The sequence below is a fragment of the Oryx dammah genome, unplaced genomic scaffold (assembly GCF_014754425.2).
Source record: "Oryx dammah isolate SB20612 unplaced genomic scaffold, SCBI_Odam_1.1 HiC_scaffold_28, whole genome shotgun sequence".
Classification (NCBI taxonomy): Eukaryota; Metazoa; Chordata; class Mammalia; order Artiodactyla; family Bovidae; genus Oryx; species Oryx dammah.
The window spans coordinates 93241034-93267687 of NW_024070212.1; the positions used below are offsets into that span (position 1 = coordinate 93241034).

The 26654-nt window shown below is 37.5% G+C and overlaps 1 protein-coding gene across 2 annotated transcripts in view; it reads left to right on the forward strand.

Moving 5' to 3' along the window:
- Nucleotides 1-26654, forward strand: part of FAF1 (Fas associated factor 1) — a 472185-nt gene that overhangs the window by 38513 nt on the left and 407018 nt on the right. The window lies entirely within an intron of this gene.

A 26654-nucleotide genomic window follows, 5' to 3' on the forward strand; every position in this document is an offset into this window, starting at 1 on the left:
AACATTGTGTAAGTGTAAAGTGTACAATGTGATGATTTGATGTACATATATATTGCAAACTTGTTACTACAGTAAGGTTAGTTAACACATTACTCTTTTAGCAACTTTCATCTATATAATACAGTATTGTTAACTATAGTTACCATGCTGTACATTGGACCCCCAGAACTTATTCATGTTAAAACTGGAAGTTTGTAACCTTTTGACCACCTTTACCCATTCTCCACCCACACCTAGCAACTATCACTTTACTCTGTTTTTATGATTGGTTTTCTTTGTGGATTACACGTATCAGTGAAATCATGCAGTATTTGTCTTTAACTGTCTGACTTATTTTAAGTGCTTTTTTCCTTATCTGGGCTTCTCTGGTGGCTAGGATGGTAAAGAATCTGCCTGCAATGCAGGAAACGGGGGTTCGATTCCTGGGTCAGGAAGATCCCCTGGAGTAGGAAATGGCAACCCACTCCAATATTCTTGCCTGGAGAATTCCTTGGACAGAGGAGCCTGGTGGGCTATAGTCCATAGAGTTGCAAAGAGTTGAATACAACTGAGCAACTAACTCTTTATCTTGACAATGAAATTTTATGAATTCTGGAATGTCTTTAGCATTACTTATAGGTGGTTCAGCATATCTATACGTGGTCCATCTATAATTGTAATCTGAATGAGGACAATCTGAATGTCATATATTTAATATGAAGTTCATATTTAGTTCAGTATTAAATTGCTAAATTATTATGAAACCTTAGGTAATTTCAATTATCTCTAAACTTCTCTTACTGTATATTAAGCTACATTTCCCCCTGTAGTATTGCGGTAGAGATGTTTATTTAGAAGGAGAGGGAAGTCAGACTTGTTGAATGTCTGAATAAGTCTACTTGATGTTTCTCCTTCTCTTGCGGTGGAGGTGGGGGGGCCTCACTGATGATTACTCTTTTCTAAAGCTATTAAGCAAGTGGCATTGTGCTGTGGTTTTCCTTATGAACTTCAGGCAGTTTATTATAGAAATGGTTTATTTATTTATTTATTTTTTGGAGGGGGTTGGGCAGTAACTCAGAAGGCAACGCCCAGCATAGCATTGCATATTTGTATTTTATTGCAAAATTGCAAAATTGTATTTTATTTACAGTTGCAAAGCAAACTAAAAATAATTTGTACAGTAGTATAGGAACAGTATTGGTTATGTTGGGATGACACATATCTCTCAATGCCTTTGAAATCCTAAAGAAGTCTAAATTAGAATTTTGAAGAAATGTTAATTTTCAAAAGTCAAAACTGAAGGTAATAATAGAGCTGAGATTAGATACGTAGCTATGTTCAAGTCCATACATAGATTTATATAATGAAGTTAATTATCTATGTGTTTTGTATAGATTTACCACTATTAATTTATAAAGGATAAATTAATAATCACATTTAATTCCATCATTTAGAGATAGTTAGTTTAACTTTTTTGTGTATATTATTCCAGAATGTTTTATTTTAATTATATGATTAAAAAAAAATTTTTTTTAATGCAAATTAGAGTTGTATACTTCTGTTTTGTAGTCTGAGTTTTTCATGGAATGGGCTATCATGAATGTCTTTCCATTTGGGTAAATGTGACCATTCATCATTCTCTCTAATGTTTAATGTTTGGCTGGTGCTTTATGGTCTTGTCATAGCAGAGTAATTTGACCCATCAGTCTTATGCTGTTAGATAGTTAATTTCTGTGATTTTTGGAATTATATATGTTATAGGATATTCTTGTACATTCATCCTTGCATATTTAACCTACTGTTTTCCTGGAAGACAGTGAATAAATTCCAATTAATAATTTGAGTTTCTGGGTCAAATTATATACATATTGTTAGGCTTTTGGATAATTATAATTATACTACCTTCCAGATTGGTTGTGCTAATTTAAATTTCTACTGACTTACATATATTTTTAGGATTGCCTGTTTTACGATTATCTTATTTTTTCATGTTTTAGCACTTGTCAAAGTTTATAAATATTTGTATGGCCTGACTTCAAAACCATGCTTTCACCACTGTGATTCTCTTAACAAAGCATGATAGAGGTGACATATTCCTGATTTCTATGTGGTGGAAGGGGGAAAGGACAGTAGCTTATCTGAAATAATATCATCAGGTTTCTTGTCTTGAAACTTCTTTTGCAATAGCAAGAACATTGCTTTATTTAGTATGTATAGTTTTAGAGTATCTCATGGAGAGCCTGATGCAAATTACTGGTTAAGGTTAAAAATCTCATCAAGCCACTCATGCATGGTGCTGGAGTAAAGGGAGGTTGTATATTGGGAGTAATGGACTACAGGTCTTTGAAGTAAGAATTACCATTTTGGGGGAATGGCTATAAATTCTTTCCTTGTCTGCTTCATATTGGTCTGTTTCATTAGTTTTGAAGGTTAAATTCTTACTGAATCTGGATTTTTTCTCAACCCAATAATCTAGAATATTGCAAGAGGAGAATTTTCCCAGGTAGTTAAATAATTGAGTGGTACAGGTATTCTCCAACTGTGAGATAAAATTTGGAAAAATATTAAAATAGCATTTGGGCTAAAAACAGTGATGCTATCTTTCTGCAGAAATGCAATCTCATTCTTTGTTGGGCCCAAACATCCTTTGTTGGGCTATCTTTCACAGTTTTAAACTGGCTTTTTTTAAAAAAAATATTTGTCTTAGCTGGCTTTTCTTTGCACATAATCCACTTTTATTCACAGTAAATGATGGCTATGCTGTGTAACTGTCTTACTCTGTAAAAGTTCTCATTTACCTTGTTTTTATGTAGAACTCACTTTACATTGTGGTTTTTAAAAAACAAAGCAAGTATTTTGAATAATCCATTACTAGTTCAAAGTTTCGTTAGGATGATGAAACTTTTTATGTGGTATTTTATATATTTTGTCTGTGCATTATATTTTGTGTTTTTTAATTATGATTATCACTGCTTTTTGTATTTTATGGCCCTTGTGGAAGAGTTTGCGTAGTTTAAGTTTTTAACTTAGGACATGTTTGTATTTCAGATTTGCTATACGTATCAGTAAGACATCTCCAGGGTTTTTGTGCATATTTTACTAGAGATGTAGAAAGGAATGTAAGTTAAGCGTCACAGTCTGGAATTGTAATGAAATTTATAAAGTCCAGTAACAGAAAACTCATTCTCTTGGTACTGAATGCTTACAGTTTACCCAGATTTATGCTCGATACAATGGATGCTTAAAAACATGTTTATGGTGTCTGAAGTGTACTGAGAAATTGATAAGACAGGTGGGCCTTTATACATACATATTATACTCAGAAATGGGTATAACTTCCTGAAAAAGTAATGATTGCAAATATTGTTGCCATTTTATAGATTTACACATACAAATAAAAAAGAACTTTATATGAAAGCCCAGTCCTAACAAACTTTAATTATTAGTCACTTTCTCTGATCCTGTACATTATTTTCATTATATAGCTATCCACAGACCAGTCCTTCCAAACCCAATGTTTTAAGTGCCCTACAATTGACTGCTTATTTTTTGGGCAACTGCAGGTTGGCTTATATATGCTAAATTCTGAAAACAAAATAACATCAACTTTAATAATATTGGTAAGCATCTTGAGATACTGATCTACTTGATGTGAGTCCTGTAGTATTACTCCTCATATCTCAGTCTACCTCAGACTTACATTTTTCACATTGTCCTGCATTTTTAGTTAAGATTAATGTCATTGCAGTGATTCCTTCTTTGCAGACAAGTATTTTCAATGTACCTCCAGAAAGGAAGAATTATTAGCAATGAATTAGAATCTTTTACCAAAGGATTGCCTTCTTACGTGGAAACATGCTGCATGATCACTGTATATTATAAATTATAAATCTGGGCTCCAGTATTGATCCACTGCTCATATTCTGTTTTCAGTATAGAAGATTTTGGGCCAATGAGGAGTAGTAGTCTGTGCAGCTTGTGTTTATTTTGAGTAATCAAAATACGAGGCAGCTAACTATCATGGTAAACCCGTTGCATTCATCTTGAATCAAGGGCCCTGACTTTCAAACTTCTTGTTACAATTTTATTCGGTATGGCCTAGGCCAAGTTACTTCTCTCTGAATGTCATATAAAATTAAGGAATTTGGACTAATTTATATTCAAGATCTCTGAAACATTAAATATTTATGAAGAGTCTATTTATGTCTTAATTTCTAATAATATTCTATAAAAACAGTCAATTATGAATTATAGTACCAGTAAATATTTTAATGGAACTTTGTAAGTTTGAAACACTTGTGTTATTTTGATGAATCCTTTTAACAGCTTTATGACATAGATAATGGACAAGATGCTGTGCTAGTTATTTCATGGAAGGTCTATACATATGAAACTCCTTCAATAAGTTAATATTTCCACTGAGCTCTAGGAGATCCAGGGGAAGCTATTTGATGTATACTTAATAACCCAATGCTAAGTGAAATAAAGTACAAGTAAATATTAACCTAGCCGTACTACATTTTAAGTACTCCATGCTCTTTGGAAATAATTTTTGAACTTTGTACTCAATTTCTGCTCTAATTTGCTGCCTGTGCTGACATAGCTGCTTTGTTGAAGAAAGGCTCTATTCAGAGTGCTTGTATTTATCTTTAACTACATGTCCCAACTTACGGCAAAAGTGAAACAAATCAGTGTGTCCAATTTTGGATCATTACTGAATTTCTAATCTTCAAAAATAATTTTGTGTTAATGGAAGTTTATAGTAAAGACAGTAAATCTAAGTCAAATCCAAGGAAAATTATGCACATAATCTGTCTCATTTTGAGATTCATTGAGGTGCTTTGAGACATTTCCATTCCACCAATTTTCACTTTTGAAGAAATGTGTTTTAATAATTATCCTGAAATGCGATAGAACAGTTTCTTCTTCTACGTTTCTCAAGATGTGGCTATAGAGTTCCTCGAATGTGCATTGCTTTGCTACTTTATACAGTGTTATGAACACCTGCAGTTTTATGAATGAACTAGTCTAACCAGTGATATAATGAGTCTCTGTCATCGTCAGAAAGCAGCCAAGCATTGAGTGCTGGGCTTCATCAATGGCCATTAGACACTGGCTTATATTTGCACAGATCTTTGCTGTGACAGAAGAGATTTTACTGTGAAGGACTACCTCGTCATATCAGTTTCTCCTCCTTTGCTATAGCCTGCTTTGTTTCCCTTGGTTTATGGGACTATAAGCCCTTTAAAATTCTACAGAAGTTTTCAGTTTCTCACTGTGTAATTTGACCATCATCCACCCACCTCTACCTTCTCTCCTTTTATTGAGGGTCTGCTTTGTGTTAGGTATCATGTCAAGTGATGTACCTACATTATTTCATTTAATCTTCCCAGCAGGTAGATATGATCTTTAAAGTGGGTAGGTAGATATTATCTTTATTTTATAGATGAGAAACTGAGGCCCAGTGCTTTAAGTAAATTGTTCATGCTCACTTAGCTAATAAGGGGTAAAACTGTGGTTTTGAACTAGGGTTTCCCCTTTAAAATTTTAAAAGCTTTACTATTGCAGTTTTAAGGTTACTAGATTTTCTGTAGTGTGTTAATCTTTTCTGAACTCCTATACTTTTCTTTCTGTCACTCACAGCTTATTTCATGTTGTCAAATGAAAGAGCTTTTGCTACAGTTACATAATGGTAATTTAAATATGTTTATGCTCTGATTTCAGATAGGTTCTAATACTCTGGAGGAAAGGAATTATGTTTCTTATTAATTTTGTTTTAGCACATGGTAGTTGCTTACTAAAATATTTGACTGGTATTATTGTTAGCATACTTATTTTTAAGTCTGTTTTCCATTTTCATTATTTGGATATTGGAAAAGTCTTTGCTATTCAGACTTGTGATTCTTATTGCTGTCAGTCTTCCTTATCTGGCAAACATAAGATTTGAGGAAAGAGGAAAAGAGGGAGGCCCAGTTACGTAAGGAATAGATTGGACTGATTTCATTATCTCACAAATAAAATTTAGATGGTTTCTACCTATTGTGGCTTTTTGAGAAATATTATTCACAAATAAATCCTTTTCTTTGCAAGTTTTTTTCTTGGCATCTCAAAAATAATTTTTTCTCTCCTATTTATTTCTGGTTGTACCATTCTATTGTAAAGGAAGCTCTAATGCAACCTATTTGAAGTTTTCACAGTTCTGCCTCTCAGGAGAAAACTAAGTGTGATAAAAGATCACTTCTAATTAATGTTTAATTAAGTGGGTATGAAAGAATTGTTTTCTGCCTTTCAAAGGAAAACTTGAGTTTTTACGAACATGAAATTCTCAGTTTACAAAACTTACAGTTAATGGTTCGCATTATTAAATCAAAACTGTTTGAGGTCCACGTTTTACCCCAGACTGCAAGTTAACTTTCTGCTTATCTCTTTATTGGCTTTTGCTTCATATGTTAGTTTTCCTTTGAATGTAATTTACATAAGCCAGACATCTCCTCTTTTATAAAACCCATCGAAGAATTGATGCTTTTGAACTGTGGTGTTGGAGAAGACTCTTGAGAGTCCCTTGGACTGCAAGGAGATCCAACCAGTCCATTCTGAAGGAGATCAACCCTGGGATTTCTTTGGAAGGAATGATGCTGAAGCTGAAACTCCAGTCCTTTGGCCTCCTCATGCAAAGAGCTGAGTCAATGGAAAAGACTCTGATCTGGGAGGGATTGGGGGCAGGAGGAGAAGGGGACGACTGAGGATGAGATGGCTGGATGGCATCACGGACTCGATGGGCGTGAGTCTGAGTGAACTCCGGGAGTTGGTGATGGACAGGGAGGCCTGGCGTGCTGCGATTCATGGGATCTCAAAGAGTCGGACACGACTGAGCGACTGAACTGAACTGAACTGATGATAGATAAAAGTTCCCAGGGTTTAAGACTTGGTGAGAATGCCATATGTTAATCTCCCAGCTGGAAATGATATGCCCATTGTTAAGTGCAATTTGGAAATGTCGGTTAATATTTATTGATTTCTAGAAGGCAATGGCACTTCACTCCAGTACTCTTGCCTGGAAAATCCCATGGACGGAGGAGCTGGTATGCTGCAGTCCATGGGGTCACTAAGAGTCAGACATGACTGAACAACTTCACTTTCACTTTTCACTTTCCTGCATTAGAGAAGAAAATGGCAACCCACTCCAATGTTCTTGCCTGGAGAATCCTAGGGATGGGGGAGCCTGGTGGGCTGCCGTCTATGGGGTCGCACAGAGTCGGACATGACTGAAGCGACTTAGCAGCAGCAGTACTACTTATCTAACCAATGATTTAGAGCACAGGTATACTCTTCAAATGGAGCATGTAGTAAGGAGTCCACTTACTGCTATGAAATTAAGCCAAAGGCTGTGACTTGAACATTTAAAAGAAAATAAAAATGTACATGGGTTTGTTTTTAAAGTTGTTCATTTCAGTTAGATGTAGTTTGGTCTTGATATTTTACAAAGTTTGCTAACTTACAAGTTAACTTCATTTGAAAAATGGGTTTATTTTCAACTGATTGCCTTGATATTATATTTATTTCTATTACTGGAAGTGGTTTAAACAAAATATCATTGCAGCAAAATAAGTGGTTTAGTGGTTACACCTGTAAATGTGATGACTTGCTGTTCTTTCTGCTGGTTTCAAGGATTAGCTGACATAGATCAGTGTGTGCTTGTAAGGAAAAAGTAATATGGTATTTTAAATTCCTATCTTTAGAACTTTGTATTTATACTGACAATTTTTAAATAAATTGGTACTTAATGGCAGTATAGTTTCTTAAAAAGTTTAGTTGTATTTCTGTCTTTAAGTAAAATTGTGCTTAAAATGTTCACATAAAAAACATTTATAGTTCCTTTCTATGTATCCTGTAGTTATCATTTTCTTCATTCCCTCTTATTTTTCTTATTAAACATTTTTTTTTTTTTTTTGAGGTGAGAATGCTTAAGATCTCTCAACAATTTTACTCTCTTCTATTTTTGGCTTTTGTTGTTTGGTTTAGGTTTTGTTTAACTTGATATTTTAGTAATTTTTTAATTATATTTTTTGGGGTCCTTATTTAATGCTTCTTTCTCTTGTGGGTGGATTTCTCTCAAACACAGACTTGTATGTTTTTAAAAAAATCATAGCCAAGCTTAAACTCTCTCCATAGTAAAGTGATAAACATAGTTTCATAGTTCCTCAGATATTAAGGTACTCTAAGACTGACTAAGCTCTGTGTTAGTTAGTCACAGGTTCGATCCCTGAATTGGGAAGATCCCCTGGAGAAGGAAATGGCAACCCATTCCAATATTCTTGCCTATGAAATCACATGGTCAGAGGAGCCTGGCGGTCACAGTCCATGGGGTTGCAAAAGTGTGGGACATGACTTAGAAACTAAGTAATTTCATTATGAATGAGTTTCTATAACTCTGAGACATGTATTACAATGTGTGTAGGGCATGAGGACATCTGAAAATGCTAAGGACTTACAGAAGAGTTGCAGAATAGTGCAGTGTTTTTTATACCCTTCATCAGACTTCTAACATCTTGCATAAACACAATTGGTATAGTACTCTATTTTGGTGCTATTATACTGTTGATACAATATTATTAACTGAACAACAGCCTTTATTTGAATATCACTAGATACTCTCTTAATGTACTTTTTTTGGTTTCGTATTTGATCTAAATTCCACAATGCATTTAGTTTTCTTGTCTTTCTAGCCCTTTCTAGTCTGTGATCTTTTGTTCATGACAATGACACTTTTGGAGACCATGACATTTCAGATACCATGCAATATATTCCTAAGTTTAGATCTGTATGATGTTTCTCATGATAGACTGAGCTTATACATTCTTGGCAAGAATACCACAGATGTAATTTTGTGCCTTTTTCAGTGCAACAGGAGGTACATGATGTTAATGTGTCTTATTATTGATGGTGTTAACTTTGACACTTGGTTAAGATGATGTCTCCTAGGTTTCTTCACCTTTGTAATTAGTCAATATCTTGCGAGGAGATACATTTAGATAATACAAATATCTTGTTTTTCACTAAACTTTTGCCCACTAGTTTTTTCTCTTCTGTTGATTTATTGTAATCTCTCTTCTGAAATTGTTTTTTAGTAGTTGTTCTAGGTTTTAAAATACAAGCCACCAAAATCTACATTTAAATAATAAGATATTGCTTCATATGTAGTGTGATGGTCCTATCCCACTGTATTTCCAATTCTTCTCACCTATTTTTTGTACTGTTGTTCTCATATATTTTCAGGCTTCCCTTGTGGCTCAGCTGGTTAAGAGCCTGCCTGCAATGCAAAAGACCTGGGTTTGATCCCTGGGTTGGGAAGAGCCCCTGGAGGAGGGAAAGGCTACCCACTCCAGTAGTCTGGCCTGGAGAATTCCATGGACTGTATAGTCCATGGAGGTCACAAGAGTCAGACACGACTGAGTGACTTTCACTTTCTCATATATTTTAGTTTTGCATATGCTATAACACATAATATGTTGCTACTATATTTCTTCAGATAATTATCTTTTAGAGCAATAAAATATAAAGAAAAATAATTAAATTTTAATTGTATTTGTTTTATTTCTTTCTGTATGTTTAAGTTTTTATCTGGTATCATACTTCTGCCTGAACTACTTCCTTTATTTCTTGTAGTGTGGGTTTGCTGGCTGTACATTCCCATAAGTTTTTTTAGTCTGAGGAAGTCTTTGTTTTGTCTCCAGCTTTGAAAGATTCTTTCAGTGGTTATGGAATTCTGGACTGAAAGTTTTTTTTCCCCTTACCCTCTACCTTTTTAAAGATGCCATGCTGTTATCTTCTAGTTTGCTTGGTCTCTGGAGAGAAGTCCATTGCTATTTTTATAGTCGTTCCTTTGTATGTAATGTCTTTTTCCTCTCCTACGGCTGTCAAGATTTTCTTTTTGTTTTTCACCAGTTTGACAATGATCTACCCAAGGGGTGTCTGTGTGTGTGTGTGTGTGTGTGTGTGTAGTGTTTGTAATCCAGCTTGATGTTCTTCGATCTGTGACTTTGAAGATTCTTTTTTCTTTTTGAGACTAAATTCGTGTAACATAAAGTATATAGTTGATGGTATATGCTGTATTCACAGTGTTGTGCAACCACCAGCTCTCTTGGATATTATGTTTCCTGCTCTTTTCTTTCCTCTCTTCTCCTTCTGTGTTGCATATATTAAATAGTGTGGTTTGGTGTTCTACACATCTTTAATGTTCTGTTCTGTTTTTCCCTGTCTTTTTTCTTTTTTGTTCTATATGTTTTAATTTGAGTAGTTTCTCTAGACCTGTCTCCAAGTTCATTGATTCTTTCCTTGTGTCAGTTTTACTGATAAGCTTGTTGAAGATATTCTTCATCTGTTACTGTATTATTTTTTTAAAATTTTCTAACATAGCCTCTTCTAAATCTCTCCCTTTTTAACCCTCCCAAATATTTTTTCATGTGATCTTATATGTTGTCCATTTTTCCCATTAAAGCCTTTAATATTTTGATCATAGGCATTTAAATTCCCTGTCAATTTTAGTATCCTATCTAAGTAGGTTTCTCATGATTGCTTGTCGCTTGCAAATATGCTTTACATGGCCTTTTGGTATGCTTTGCAATTTTTGTCAAAAGCTGGACATTTTATGTAGGATAGTAGTTGTTCAGTCTTGTCCAACTCTTTATGACACCATGGACTACAGCATGCCAGGCTTCCCTGTCCTTTACCATCTCCCAGAGCTTGCTGAAACTCATGTCCATCGAGTCGATGATGCCATCCAACCGTCTCATCCTCTGTCGTCCCCTTCTCCTCCTGCCTTCAATCTTGTCCAGCATCAGGGTCTTTTCCAGCGAGTCAGTTCTTCATATCGGGTGGCCAAAGTATTGGAGCTTCAGCTTCAGCATCAGTCCTTCCAGTGAATATTTAGGATTGATTTCCTTTAGAATTGACTGGTTGGATCTCCTTACAGTCAAAGGGACTCTCAGGAGTTTTCTCTAAGACTCCAACCACAGTTCAAAAGCATCAGTTCTTTGATACTCAGCCTTCCTTATTGTTTAGCTCTTACACCTGTACATAACTGCTTGAAAAACCATAGCTTTGACTATAAGGACCTTTGTCGGCAAAGTGATGTCTCTGCTTTTTAGTACATTGCCTCGATTTGTCATAGCTTTTCTTCAAGGAGCAAGTGTCTTTTAATTTCATGGCTGCAGTCACCATCTGCAGTGATTTTCCCCATCTATTTGCCATAAAGTGATTGAACTGGATGCTATGATCTTAGTTTTTTAATGCTCAGTTTTAAGCCAGCATTTTCACTCTCTCCTTTCACTTTCATCAAGAGGCTTTCTAGTTTTCACTTTATGCCATAGAATAGTGTCATCTGCATATCTGAGGTTATTGATATCTGTTCTGGCAATCTTGATTCCAGCTTGTGCTTCATCCAGCCCAGCATTTTGCATGATGTACTATGCATAGAAGTTAAATAAGCAGGGTGACACTATATAGCCTTGATGTATTCCTTTCACAATGTTGAACCAGTCCATTGTTCCATGTCTGGTAATAACTCTTGCTCCTTGACCTGCGTACAGCTTTCTCAGTAGGCAGGTAAGGTGATCTGGTATTCCCGTCTGTTGAAGAATTTTCCATACTTGGTTGTGATCCACATAGTCAAAGGCTTTAGTGTAGTCAATGAAACAGAACTAGGTGTTTTTCTGGAATTCTCTTGCTTTTTATATGATCAACTGGATGTTGGCAATTTGATTTCTGGTTCCTCTGCCTTTTCTAAATCCAGCTTGAACATCTGAAAGTTCTCAGTTCACATACTGTTGAAACCTAGCTTGGAGAATTTTGAGCATTACTTTGCTAGCATGTGAAATGATTGTAGTTGTGCGGTAGTTTAAACATTCTTTGACACTGCCTTTCTTTGGGATTGAAATGAAAGCTGACCTTTTCCAGTCCTTTGGCCACTCCTGAGTTTTCCCAATGTGATGGCATATGGAGTGCAGCACTTTCACAGTATCATCTTTTAGGATTTGAAACAGCTCAACTGTAAATCCATCACTTCCATTAGCTTTGTTTGTAGTGATGCTTCCTAAGGCCCACTTGATTTCGCCCTTCAGGATGTCTGGCTCTAGGTGAGTGATCACACCATCGTGGTGTGATCTTTTTTGTATAGTTCTTCTGTGTATTCTGTGTATTGTGGCTTAGACGGTAAAGCGTCTGTCTGCAATGTGGGAGACCCGGGTTTGATTCCTGGGTTGGGAAGATTCCCTGGAGAAGGAAATGGCAATCCACTCCAGCAATCTTGCCTGGAAAATCCCATGGACGGAGGAGCCCGATAGGCTACAGTCCATGGGGTCAAAAAGAGTCGGACATGACTGACCGACTTCAGTTTCTGTATATTCTTGCCCCTTGTTCTTAATCACTTCTTTTTCTATTAGGTCCATACCATTTCTGTCCTTTATTGTGCCCATCTTTGCATGAAATATTCCTTTGGTATCCCTAATTTTCTTGAAGAGATCTCTAGTCTTTCCCATTCTGTTGTTTTCCTCTGTTTCTTTGCGTTAATCACTTAGGAACATTTTTGTTTTTTTAATCTCTTCTTGCTATTCTTTGGAACTCTACATTCATATGGTTATATCTTTTTTTTTCTCCTTTGCCTTTTGCTTTTCTTCTTTTCTCAGCTATTTGTAAGGCCTCCTCAGGCAACCATTTGTCCTTTTGCATTTCTTTTTCTTCAGGATGGTTTTGATCACCACCTCCTGTATAATGTTACAAAACTCCATCTATAGTTCTTCAGGCAGTCTATTAGATCTAATCCCTTGAATCTATTTGTCATTTCCACTGTATTATTGTAAGGGATTTGATTTAGGTCATACCTGATTGGTCTAGTGGTTTTCCTTACCCTCTTCCATTTAAGTTTGAGTTTGGCAATAAGGAGTACATGATCTGAGCCACAGTCAGCTCCTGGTCTTGTTTTTGCTGATTGTATGTAATTTCTCAATCTTTGGCTGCAAATAATATAATCAGTCTGACTTTGGTATTGACCATCTGGTGATGTCCATGTGTATAGTCTGTTTTCGTGTTGTTGGAAGAGAGTATTTGTTACGACCAGTGCATTCTCTTGGCAAAACTGTTAGCCTTAGCCCTGCCTCATTTGTATTTCAAGACCAAACTTGCCTGTTACTCCAGATATCTCTTGACTTTCTACTTTTGCATTTTAGTCCCCTGTGATGAAAGGACATCTTTTTTTGGTGTTAGTTCTTAGAAGGTCTGTAGGTCATCATAGAACCAGTCAACTTCAGCTTCTTTGGCATTAGTGGTTGGGGCATAGACTTGGATTTCTATGATGCTGAATGATTTGCCTTGAAAACAAACAGATCATTCTGTTTTGAAATTGCAGCTGAGTACTGCATTTTGGACTCTTGTTAACCATAAGAGCTACTTAATTACTTCTAAGGGATTCTTGCCCACAGGAGTAGATATAATGGTCATCTGAATCGAATTCATCCTTTCTGGTCCATTTTAGTTTACTAATTCCTAAAATGTTGATGTTTATTCTTGCCATCTCCCGTTTGAACATTCCAATTTGCCTTGATTCATGGACCTAACACTCCAGGTTCCTAAGTAGAATTATTCTTTAAAACATCAGACTTTACTTTCATGACCAGACACATCCATAACTGGGTGTTGTTTTTGCTTTGGCTCAGCCTCTTCATACCTTCTGGAGTTATTTCTCTGCTTTTCTCCAGTAGCATATTGAGCACCTGCCCACCTGGGGAGTTAATCTTTCAATGTCATACCTTTTTGCCTTTTCATACTGTTCATGGGGTTCTCAAGGCAAGAATACTGAAGTGGTTTGCCATTCCCTTCTCCAGTGGACCATGTTTTGTCAGAACATTCCACCATGGCCTATCCATCTTGGGTGGCCCTACACTGCATGGCTCATAGTTTCATTGAGGCTGTGGTCCATGTGATCAGTTTGGTTAGTTTTCTGTGATTGTGGTTTTCATTCTTTCTGCCCTCTGATGGATGAGGATAAGAGGCTTGTGCAAGCTTCCTGATGAGAGGGACTGGCTGTGGCAGAAACTGGGTCTTGCTCTGGTTGGTGAGGCCCTGCTCAGCAAGTCTTTAATCCAATTTTCTGCTGATGAGTGGAGCTGTGTTCCCTCCCTGTAGTTTGGCCTGAGGCCAAACTGTAGTAGGGGTTGGTGGTAATGGTGACCTCCTTCAAAAGGACTTAGGCCAGCATGCTGCAGCTCCTAGGACTGTTGTAGTCAGTGCCACTGACCCCGCAGCAGGCCACTGTCAACCCCCATCTCCACTGGAGATTCCATGACACTCACAGGCAAGTCTGGCTCAGTCTCTGGTGGCATCACTGCTCCTTTCTCCTGGGTCCTGGTGCACACAAGGTTTTGTTATGCCTTACAAGGGTCTGTTGCCCCAGTCCTCTGGTCGTTCTGTAATCACATCCCACTGGCCTTCAAAGTCAGTTTCCCTGGGATTTCTCAGTCCCTTTGCCAGATCACCAAGGTTGTGAAATCTCTTGCGGGCCCTAGAACTTTTAAAGCAGTGCGAGAACTTCTTTGGTATAATTGTTCTCCAGTTTGTGGGTCATCTGCTCAGGGTCTCTATAGTTTGGCTAATGGCGACTTCCTTCAAAAGGACTTAGGCCAACACGCCATGGCTCCCAGGACTGCTGTAGTCAGTACCATTGACCCCATGGCAGGCCACTGCTGACCCATGCGTACGCAGGAGACCCTCAAACACTCAAAGGGAGGTCTGGCTCAGTCTCTTGTGGACATCACTGTTCCTTTCCCTGAGTTCTGGTGCACACAAGGTTTTGTTTGTGCCTGCTGAGTATGAAGTTTGATTCTAAACTTGATTATGCCCATCCTATCATTTTGTTGGGACTTTTCCTTTGCACTTGGACGTGGGGTATCTTTTTTTGGTGGGATCCAACATTCTCCTGTTGATGGTTGTTCTGCAGCTAGTTGAGATTTTGGTGTTCTCACAGGAGAGCATGAGCACATGTCCTTCAACTCTGCATAACTTATTGCTAGGATAGTAGAGACTAAGGTAAATCTTGGGTTAGCCACAAAGTTCTTTTGGGATGTTATGGAAGAACCCAAACAAAGTTAATGGCCAACCCAGTATTTTATGTCTGGAAATTGACATGCCTTTCTTTATGCTAAGACTTCAGTGCAGGTGTTTGAATTGATCTGATTTTGATGTGGGTTGTTCTTGAGACTCTGTTCTCCAATGGCTTTTGCTCAGTATACCAAGGCCTTCAAATTCTTCTCCTGTGGACTTACCTGGTGGTCCAGTGGCTAAAACTCATGCTGCAATTGCAGTGGACCCAGGTTCGACCCCTGATCGGGAAACTAGATCTCACAGGTTACAGCAGAGATTAAAGATCCTGTGTGCCACAACTAACCTGGTGTGGCCAAATAAATAAATATTAAAAAAAAAAAAAAAACAAACTTCTCCTGATACATAGTGTTTAGGGTGTCAACTGATTTGGTAGAGATTATTTTTTGGGGGCTACGCAGCTTGTGGGATATTAATTCCCAAGCAGGGCTTAAATCCAGGCCTTTGGCAGTAAGAGTGTGGAGTCCTAACCACTAGTCCACCAGAGAATTCTGAGATTTTTTTTTTTTTTTAATGTTCACTTTGCCCTTAATTTTTGGTTTTTAATCTGAGCTGTGCTTCAGTTCAGTTCAGTGGCTCTGTTGTGTCTGACTCTGCAACCCCATGAACTGTAGCACGCCAGGACTCCCTGTCCATCACCAACTCCTGGAGTTTACCCAAACTAATGCCCATTGAGTTGGTGATGCCATCCAACCATCTCATCCTCTGTCGTCCCCTTCTCCTCCTGCCTTCAGTCTTTCCAGGCATCAGGGTCTTTTCAAATGGGTCAGCTCTTCACATCAGGTGGCCACAGTATTTGAGTTTCAGCTTCAACATCAGTCCCTCCAATGAACACCCAGGACTGATCTCCTTTAGGATGGACTGGTTGGTTCTCCTTGCAGTCCAAGGGACTCTCAAGAGTCTTCTCCAACACCATAGTTCAAAAGCATCAATTCTTTGGTGCTCAGCTTTCTTTGTAGTCCAACTTGCACATCCATACATGACTACTGGTAAAACCAAAGCCTTGACTAGACAGACCTTTGTTGACAAAGTCAAGTGTCTGCTTTTTAATATGCTATGTAGGTTGGTCATAACTTTCCTTCCAAGGAGAAAGCGTCTTTTAATTTCATGGCTGCCATCACCATCTGCAGTGATTTTGTAGCCCCCCAAAATAAAGTCAGCCACTGTTTCCACTGTCCCACCATCTATTTACCATGAAGTGATGGGACCAGATGCCATGATCTTAGTTTTCTGAATGTTGAGCTTTAAGCCAACTTTTTTGCTGTCTTTCACTTTCATCCAGAGGCTCTTTAGTTCTTCTTCAATTTCTGCCATAACAATGGTGTCATCTGCATATCTGAGGTTATTGATGTTTCTCTCGGCAATCTTGATTCCAGCTTGTGCTTCATCCAGCCCAGTGTTTCTCATGATGTACTCTGCGTAGAAGTTAAATAAGCAGGGTGACAATATACAGCCTTGACATACTCCTTTTCCTATTTGGAACCAATCTGTTGTTCCATGTCCAGTTCTAACTGTTGCTTCCTGACCTGCATACAAATTTCTCAAGAGGCAGGTCAGGTGGTCTGGTATTCCCATCTCTTTCAGAATTTTCCACAGTTTATTGTGATCCACACAGTCAAAGGCTTTGGCATAGTCAATAAAGCAGAAATAGATGTTTTTCTGGAACTCTCTTGCTTGTTTGATGATCCAGCAGAGTTGGCAATTTGATCTCTGGTTCCTCTGCCTTTTCTAAAACCAGCTTGAACATCTGGAATTTCACAGTTCACGCATTGCTGAAGCCTGGCTTGGAGAATTTTGAGCATTACTTTACTAGCATGTGAGATGAATGCAATTGTGTGGTAGTTTGAGCATTCTTTGGCATTGCCCTTCTTTAGGATTGGAATGAAAACTGACCTTTTCCAGTCCTGTGGCCACTGCTGAGTTTTCCAAATTTGCTGGTATATTGAGTGCAGCAGTTTCACAGCATCATCTTTTAGAAAGGATATATCTCTTGTAAGTTGCCTATTACTCTGCTAGCTATCTGACTATGGGAACTGGAAGGGCATTTTCTGTTTTTGATAATATTTCAGGCTTCTGCAGGCATTGAGTCCCTAGTCCTTGGATATGTTGTCTTTGCAAAGCTCACGTCTCTCTCCAGATATAGTTGTGAGCCCAAGCATGTTTTCCTACCCTCTTCCTGGGGCAGAGGAGTTTTTCCCTTTTCTACTTGGATACCACAAGTGCACCAAGATGACGATGGTTGTGGCCGTTCTCCTCTCAGATTAAGGCTTTTGTTTTGTGAAGGAGATACCAGAGTCCTGGTAGAGTTTTGTGCCCTCTCATTGTGCCCTCTTTCTTTATTCTGCACCATAATAGAGTTCCTGAGGACTTTGCCATTTATTTATTTTATTCCTCCTCTTTCTTTTTTTCCCTTTCTGTGAGCACTTTGTGGTGTTAATGGAGTAAAAGCCTGCAGGAACTTGCAGACCCCTTCCCTATACTTGCCTTAACTTTCTCACCATTACATTGTTAGCCTCTACCAATTTGTCAGTCATCCTAGTGTAACTTTTACTTTAGTAAGCCAGTGCTCACATTTTGTCTGTCTCTGACAGGGTTAACCTGTCTTAGATTTTGGGCCAATTTTTTGTGTTGTGATCTTACTTTCTGATGGGTTTCAGAAAAGTCATGTACATATGCTCTTGCTCTTCCCATTATAAGGCTGGAAAGAAAGAAAAGAAGGTGAAGTCACTCAGTCATGTCCTGCTCTTTGCGACCCCATGGACTGTAGCCTACCATGCTTCTCCATCCATGGGATTCTCCAGGCAAGAGTACTGGAGTGGGGTGCCATTTCCTTCTCCAGGAGTTCTTCCTGACCCAGGGATGGAACCCGGGTCTCCTGCATTGTAGGCAGACACTACCATCTGAGCCACCAGGAAAGTCCTTTATAAGGTGATTACCTTTTATAAGGTCACCCAAGTATTAATGACATATTCATAGTACAAATGATTCACATGTTTATCATAAACATTTCAATACATATATGGCTGAAAAGGTTTTTATGAGTAATGCACTACTTACATTCCCACTAATGGTAGAGAATAGATCTTGGAATCAGATTCCAGCAGAAGTAATAGCTTGCATTTCTCAGCCATGGTAAGATATCCATATTTAGGTTGGAAACAATATACTTTCCAGTTCTCTAATGATTCATTGTCATTACCTTGAGAAATCACTGTAATTTCAGTTTGTATTTCTTTCCAGACAAAGGTTTAATAGATGGTTTTAAAATTTTCAAATGCAGAGTCCTTTCTGTTTTCTTTTTTTGTTTTGTTAGTAACTTCTAGTTCCATTTTGTTGCATTCAGAGAGTATCAGCTTATGATGTTTCTATTTTGTGTCTATTATGTTTCTTATGATCTCACATATAATTGATTTTTGTGTATGTGTCTTTGGGTTTTGAGACAAGGTGTGTTCTGTGGTATAAAATGTGGAGTTCAGGGTATATACCCATAAGATGTTCTACCTTCTTTCCTCAGTTTGATATATCTTTTATTGAGAGTAGTGAGTGTATTTAGCCTCATTATTTAGTATATTTTTGTCTTTTTAAATTTCCTATAGTTTTTCCTTCATGAAATTGATTGCTTTATTTCATGCATACATATTCGTAAGAGTAATATATTTTGTTGTGAAATATGGCTTTAAGCATTAGAAAGTGACCTTTTCACATATAATGCTTTGGGCTTAAATTCTGTTTTGTCTGATATCAGTAGGCTGCCCCTACTCTCTTTGTTTCCATTAACCTGATATTTTAATTTTATTTTTAATCATTACCTTGTTTTAGTTGTAATTCTTATATATAGCATATAGTTGAGTCTTGTTTCATGAGCTGAACTGAAAATGTTTTTCTTTTCATAGTTTAGTCCATTCATAGTCACTAAATATAATTGATGTGTTTGGTCAGTGCTGTTATAATATTTTGTAATCTTGCATACTTTGTTGTATTTGCTATGCTTTCTATGAAATACTACGTGATTTATCAATTTTCAAGTACTCTCTCAGCCTTAGCTTTGCCTATATAGCAATCAATATACTTATTGTATTTTCCTTTTTCTCATCCTTCTTTCACTTAAAAATTGCATTATTTATACTTTTTAAGAACGTGAAGATTTATCTATTTGCCTTTCAACTTGCATCCCACCTTTGTTTTAGTGGTGTATATTTATTTGTATTTAAAAATACTCACGTATTAAAAAAATACTTATCGTTGATCCTTTTACTGAAAGTTTCTTAGTCATCAGTTGGATGCTCTTTCTCTAGTAGACTTATCAAGGTCTGATTGAAGCGTAATTCCTTAAGTTCCTGTATTATTGAAAACAATTTTTCTGTCACCCTGAAATTTGACAGTCAGCTTTTCTGTATATAAAGATCTTTGGTTCATCCCCCACCCACCCTAATATTGCTTCATTATTGCTTTGTTTTATATATTGTAGACTCTGATGCTACTCTTACTCTTTTGCCTTTGTAAATTATTGATCTTTTCCTGGAGGCCTTGAGGAGCTTATTTTTGAAATTTAGTAGTTTTAGTAGAATATGTCTCAGAGACATTATGAATTTTTCTGAGGCATCCAGTGAGCTATTAAGATATAGATTCTTGTCTTTATTGTATTTCTGGAAAGCTTTCTTAGATTATTAAGTGGGTTCAGTCATGTCTGGCTCTCTGCAACCCTGGACTGTAGCCTGCCAGGCTTCTCTGTGCATGGGATTTTCCAGACAAGAATACTGGAGTGAGTTGCCATGCCCTCCTCCAGGGGATATTTCTGAGCCAGGGATCGAACCTGCTTCTCGTGTGTCTCCTGCATTGGCAGGCAAGTTCTTTATCATTAGTGCCAGCTGGGAAGATTATAGTTTTAAATTTTAGATCTATTCCATTGCTTTGTTTTTCTCTTTCAGGGATTTGACAATGTGAATATTATTACTTTGTCTACTACTTCCATTACTTTCTCTCTGATCCTTTCTACCTTTATGTTGTTTTCATTCTCTTGGTTGGTTTCTTGCCGTTATTCAGTGCCTCACATTAAATTTTGTTGGCATCTATTTTCCCTTGGGCATCTTGTGATTTGTTCTTTATTTCTAAGAGAATTTTTTTTTCTTTTCTTTCTTGGTAACATCAACTTTCTTCCATTTTTCCATGCCCTTTTTTTTGGGGGGGAGGTTGTTATTTATAGTTTTTGAATTTTCTAATTCAGGTGATTTTTCATATCCTCAAATGCTAATTTAAGTATATTTAATATACTATTTGAAGTATATTTTAGTATACTGTGTCTCAGAGTTAGTCATTATGAATTTACTTAATATCCTAATATAAGTATAAGTATATTTAATATACTGTTTGATTTACAGGTTTTTTCTGTTCATGGTTATTTTGTGGGAAGAAATTTTTCTTAGTAGAAATGTGTGTAATTTCATTTCTTGATTTTTTTTTTTTTTGCAATACACCATATATCTTTGTATTTTCATGGGAATGGTGTGATTTATGAGATTTTTATTTAAGGGCGCCCTCTTCTGTCAGTTTGTCAAAGTTCATATACTTTAGCTAGTTTTTTGGCTGGTTTGTTTCAGTGTGTGTGGGGCTGGTGAGGAAGGGTGGTGGGGAGTAACAAGCACTTTGGTTTTATGATTCTCTTTTGCCTCTTTTCCCTTTTACCGCTTGGTTGTCGTAGGGAACTTTTCACTTTCTTTTTGCCTTTTTTCTTCTTTGCAGAAGCTATGTGTTTCTTAACTTGCCCTTTAGGTCATGTCTGCTCCTTTTAAGTTGTGCTTTTTTGAAGTTCCTTTCTTGTAATCTTTGCTCTGATCTGTTGATATACTCTTTTTAATGTTTTCAGACAGATTGAACTTAGGTTTTCAGGCAGTAGTTTTAGAGCAATTTTAATCTCCTTCCCTAGCTTCCCTCTTCTGTCTTCCTCTCATTTTTTTCTGGGTATGTCTTTGTAGGGTAGGGGTGGGACCAGGCACATGAGAGATCAGGCACTAGGATTTGGTAATTTTTTTTTAAAATTCATAGTTGTTTTTGAAGTTTCAGTATTCTCTTTGTTTAGCTTTATTTTCCCCTTGTTGAGTAGTATTGTTATGTATGGTATAATAGTCTGCGTTCAATCAGGATGTATATAATCACAAAGTAGGTTAAACAGGTGAAGTTTAATATAATGAATTAATAACTATGATAAACCAGTAAAGATAAGATATGAGGAAACTCTATATTGTACTGTGTAGTACTGAGGGAGTATACCCAAGGATGGACATACTTTGAAGGGAATCATACCTTGATGGAGAAGTTGTTCAGCTCACTCAGTAGAAGAAGTGTTCATTGTTTGACCAAGCCAGAAATGGTTTGTAATCACTAGGCAAGTAATTGGCACTCTCTGGTATGCTGTGTGTGTGAAGTCACTTCAGTTGTGCCTGACTCTTTGCGACCCCAAGGACTGTAGGCTGCTAGGCTCCTCTGTCCATAGGATTCTCCATACAAGAATACTGGAGTGGGTTGCCATTTCCAGAGGGTCTTCCTGACCCAGGAATTGAACCCAAGTCTCTTATGTCTCCTACACTGGCAGATAGCTTCTGCACCAGGGCCACCTAGGAAGCCCCCTGGTGTGCAATGGAGGAGCAAATCAGCAATCAGTTAGTATGGGTGTACAGTGAGCTTGCATGGAGTTGCGGATCCTCTGGGCACAGGAACGCTGCATGTGGTGGACTGGAGACTTGAAGAAGAAGGGGTGGCATGGTGTGAACCCTCTGACCACAGGCAGGCTGTTCACAGGGGCTTGTAGAGGGAGTCAAGGGACTGTGGGTAGGCAAGAGATCTTTGAACACTGAATTTTATATCCTGGTGTTCTCTATTGAGAAAGTTTAAGATTGTGCTCCCTTTAAAAAAGAGATATTTAAAGAAATTTCATTTCATTCCATTTTGTTTTGTTCCTTTCCTATTCAGCCCTATCCTAGAACATAACTGAAATGTGCATTCAGATCTGAGAGTCAGTAAATTGATAAATAACACAGAAAGAAATATTGCATGATAGTTAGGCAGCCATTGTTGGCTTAAGTTATCTGGAAGTCTCACCAAATTTTATATATTTGTACCCTTTATTTTTTACTAAAGCCTGTGTTTGCTGTGCCATCACTTGGTACTTCAAACCTTTCCTTCATCTCAGTGTGTCAAACATTTATCCTGCCATAGGCACCTTCTTATAATCTTTTTCTTAACCATTTTATTACCAATCGCTGCCTGTCCTTGGTAATCTTAATTTCAGACATCCGTCTCCCCCCCCCCCCCCATCCCATACCCTTTAATAACTAGACTTGGAAGTCCTTCAGGCACACTAGAATCTATAATTGATTGATTCTGCCACCTTTACCCTATTTTTCAAATCTTGTGTACCTGTCTTTTCGACTAAAATTTTAGCTTCCATCATTACATTGACATTGCTGAAGGACCAGAACTTGGTCCAGGTTTTCTGATGCTGGATTTAGATTTCATTATACTAGAGACAACAGATGCTTTTAGCACATAACCCAATTCTGTTGATTTTTCTTTTGTATTTTTTCTGCTTGCAAAGGCAGTTAGTTGGTAGTGCCTGACTAAAGAAGTGTGTTAAGATTTGAGATCATGTTCAGATTTAGTAGGAAAAAGTGACACAAGTGCTTCTGAATACCTGCCATGGACATATATTTTTCATTGTAACCACATTTATTTTGGAGTGTCTTAAAAATCAGTTGTGTTCACTAGTAATGAAGTTCAACTAGCAGTTTTAGGTTTTGGTTTTAATCAAAGATAATTGACATTGCTTCTCTGCTCCCACCACCTGCCATGATGTGTCCTATGAAGCTAATATATAACCCCAAAGTGAGTTTATCTGCTTCACTTATTAATTGATTAAATTTATTGAGTCCTTGGGCTTCCCTGGTGGCACAGAGGGTAAAGCGTCTGCCTGCAATGCAGGAGACCCAGGTTCGATTCCTGGGTCAGGAAGATCCCCTGGAGAAGGAAATGGCAACCCATTCCAGTACCCTTGCCTGGAAAATCCCATGGATGGAGAAGCCTGGTTGGCTACAGTCTATGGGGTTGCAAAGAGTCAGACACGATTGAGCGACTTCACTTCTTCACTTCATTGAGTCCTTACTATGTGCCAGCATTTTCCTAGGCAGTGGGAATATAGCAGTGAATAAGACCAGCAAGTCTTATTGGAACTTGCAGTCTTGGGTGGGTAGGAGCCTTAATATCTGTAAATAAATTTGTAAATATATGATATAATTTTAGAAAGTAATATCAAAAAGGAAGAAAACCAAACAGGACTGGAGACATAGAGAGGGCTCTTTTATATTATGGATTCAAGTAACATTATTTTATTGAGTAGCATTTTAGTTGATACTGGAATGAGGAGCCAGTTATGTAAAGATATAAGGAAAAAGTTTTGGAGAGACAGAGGAAATATAAAGACCCTGAGGTAAGAGTCAACATGTGTTTGAGGAAGAGATGGAACTCTGATGTGACTATAGTTAGCAAAGGGAAGAGAATACTAAGGCAGAACAAGAGATAGGGACTCGAATTTGTAGGACTCTACAGATGGAAATTTTTTGTGTAGCAAGAATATTTCAACTTGATAACTCATAATCTAAAAATTATTGTTGTTGTTGTTCAGTCGCCCAGTTGTGCATGACTCTTTGTGACCCCCATACCAGGCCTCTCTGTCCCTCACCATCTCCCTAAGTTTGTCTAAGTTCATGTCCATTGCACTGGTGATGCCATCCAGCCATCTCATACTCTGATGCCCTCTTCTCCTCCTGCCTTCAGTCTTTCCCAGCATCAGGGACTTTTCCAGTGAGTCAACTGTTCTCATAAGATGACCAAAATACTGGAGTTTCAGCTTCAGCATCAGTCCTTCCAATGAGTATTCAGGGTTGACTTCCCTTAAGATTGACTGGTTTGAGCTCCTTGCTGTCCAAGGGACTCTTAGAAATCTTCTCCAGCACCACAGTTTGAAGGCATCAATTTTTTGGCACTCTGCCAACTGTATGTGGCATTGGGAACTCTCACAACTGTATGTGACCATTGGGAAAACTATAGCCTGGCTATATGGCCCTCTGTCAGCAGATTAATGTCTCTGCATTTCTGTACACTGTCTAGGTTTGTTGTAGTCCCCCTGCCAAGAAGTAAACATCTTCTGATTTCATGGCTGCAGTCACCGTCCACAGTTATTTTTGAGCCTAAGAAGAGGAAATCTGTCACTAGTTCCACCTTCTCCCTCTCTATTTGCATGAAGTAGTGGGACCAGATGCCACAATCTTAGTTTTTATAATATTTAGTATTTAGTTGGCTCTTTCACTCTTCTTCACCCTCATCAAGAGACTGTTTAGTTCCTCTTCACTTTCTGCCATTAGAGTGATATCATCTGCATATCTGAGGTTGTTGATGTTTTTCCTGCCTATCTTGATTCCAGCTTGTAACTCATCCAGCCTGGCATTTCTCATGATGTTGTCAGCATGTAGATTAAATGGACGTGGTGACAGCATATTCTCTTTTCTCAATCTTGAACCAATTGATTGTTCCATACAGGGTTCTAACTGTTGCTTCTTGACCTGCATATAGGCTTCTCAGGAGACAGGTAAGATGATCTGCTATTCCCATTTCTTAAAGAGCTTTCCACAGTTTATTACGATTCACACAGTCAAAGGCTTTGGCATAGTCAGTGAAACAGAGGTAGATGTTTTCCTGGAATTCCCTTGCTTTCTCTATGATACAGTGAATGTTAGCAATTTGATTTCTGCTTCCTTTTTCTTTTCTAAACCTAGCTTGGACATCTGGAAGTTCCTGATTTGCATAATGCTGAAGCCTAGCATGCAAGATTTTAAGCATGACCTTACTAGCATAGGAGATGAGTACAATTGTCTGATGGCTAGCTCATTCTTTAGTACTACCCTTCTTGGTAATTGGGATGAGGATTGACCTTTTCTAGTCCTGTGGCCACTGCTGGGTCTTCCAGATTTGGTGACATATATAGAATGCAACACCTTGATGGCATCGTCCTTTAGGGTTTTGAATAGTTCTACTGGAATTCTGTCACATCCACTAGCTTTATTAACAGCAGTGCTTCCAAAGGCCCACTTGACTTTGCTCTCCACTTGACTTTGCTCTCTTCTGGATGGATGGCCACACCGTCATAGTAATTCAGTTCATTTGGGTCTTTTTTGTACAGTTCTTCTGTGTATTTTCTCCATCTGTTCTTGATCTCTTCAGTGTTTACCGGGTCTCTACCATTATGTCCTTTATTGTGCCCATCTTTGGGCATAGATGAAATTTTATGTGTATCAAGAAGATTTCAACTTGATAACTCATAACCCCAAAATTACTTTCTCATTAATACATGAAACATTTAAATACATGCTTAAGAATGATAGAAAATAATATTGGTTTGGGTTACAAAATAGTGTTTTCTTAAAATGACATGTTATATAATACCTATCAATGAAGAAACAATGGGACGAACTTATTACTGTTCTAAAGAAATCACTTCTCAGGTGCTCAGTTCTTTTTGTACCTACCTGTCTTCCACTTTTTGGTCTGCAGTGATCTAAGAGTTCAAAATGCATGACTGAAAGTAAGTATTGGTTCTGGTCAGTAGGTGTGAAGTGGTTAAGTAAGTACTCTTAGTGTAATGAGGCTTAGTACATTAATGTGTCTGGACCCAGCAACCGTATTTAGGGTAATAAAACTTGGTATACTTAGATGAAGTATTAACGGGATCTTACATTTTTGGTCAGTAATTGAAATGTAGTCCAGAATTCCAAGTAAGTTAGAAAATATAATGAGGCCCTTGCATTCCTAGTCAGTCAGGAAATGTAATGGAGTCCAAATCTCTTACTTAGTCTGGAAGTGTAATGGTCCAGCATTCCTAGTTGGTCAGGAAGTATAATAGTCCAGCATTTAGCTGGATACTGCGTAGCAGCTGGTATGAAGGTTTGATGGGAAGGAAATAGAAATAAATGGTCAAAGTTAAGTTTTGGAATCATTAATTTATTCAAGCCCTGCTTTGGATCAATCTCTTTAAAATTTTATGTGTCAATCTGAGTTTTTCTTTTTGCCTTAATAACTTCTTTTAAAAAATCTTTTACTATCTGGCCTTTCATTCTCTCTTACATTAATTGACTGGCTAATTAAAAATATTGCTTTTCAAATAACTTCGTATCTTTTCTCTTTTATTTCCCCTTTGCTAGGCACAGGCCTTGAGTTCTTACTCTTATCTTCCTTTTACTAAAACCTTAAAGGCAAAGAAACAAATGAAAAGCATAGCTAGGTTTAGTCTGTTTCTTTTGAGTTTACTACTATTATGTTTTTATGATATAAATATTTGTGTTTAAATAGTGAACAATACATAAGATATTATTGAAAAAATTGACAACTATGTAAAAGCAACAAAGGAGAAAGTCACTAATCATTTGATACTCTAACTTTTGTTTGACATTTTGATAAATTTTTTTCGTCCTTTTTTTCCC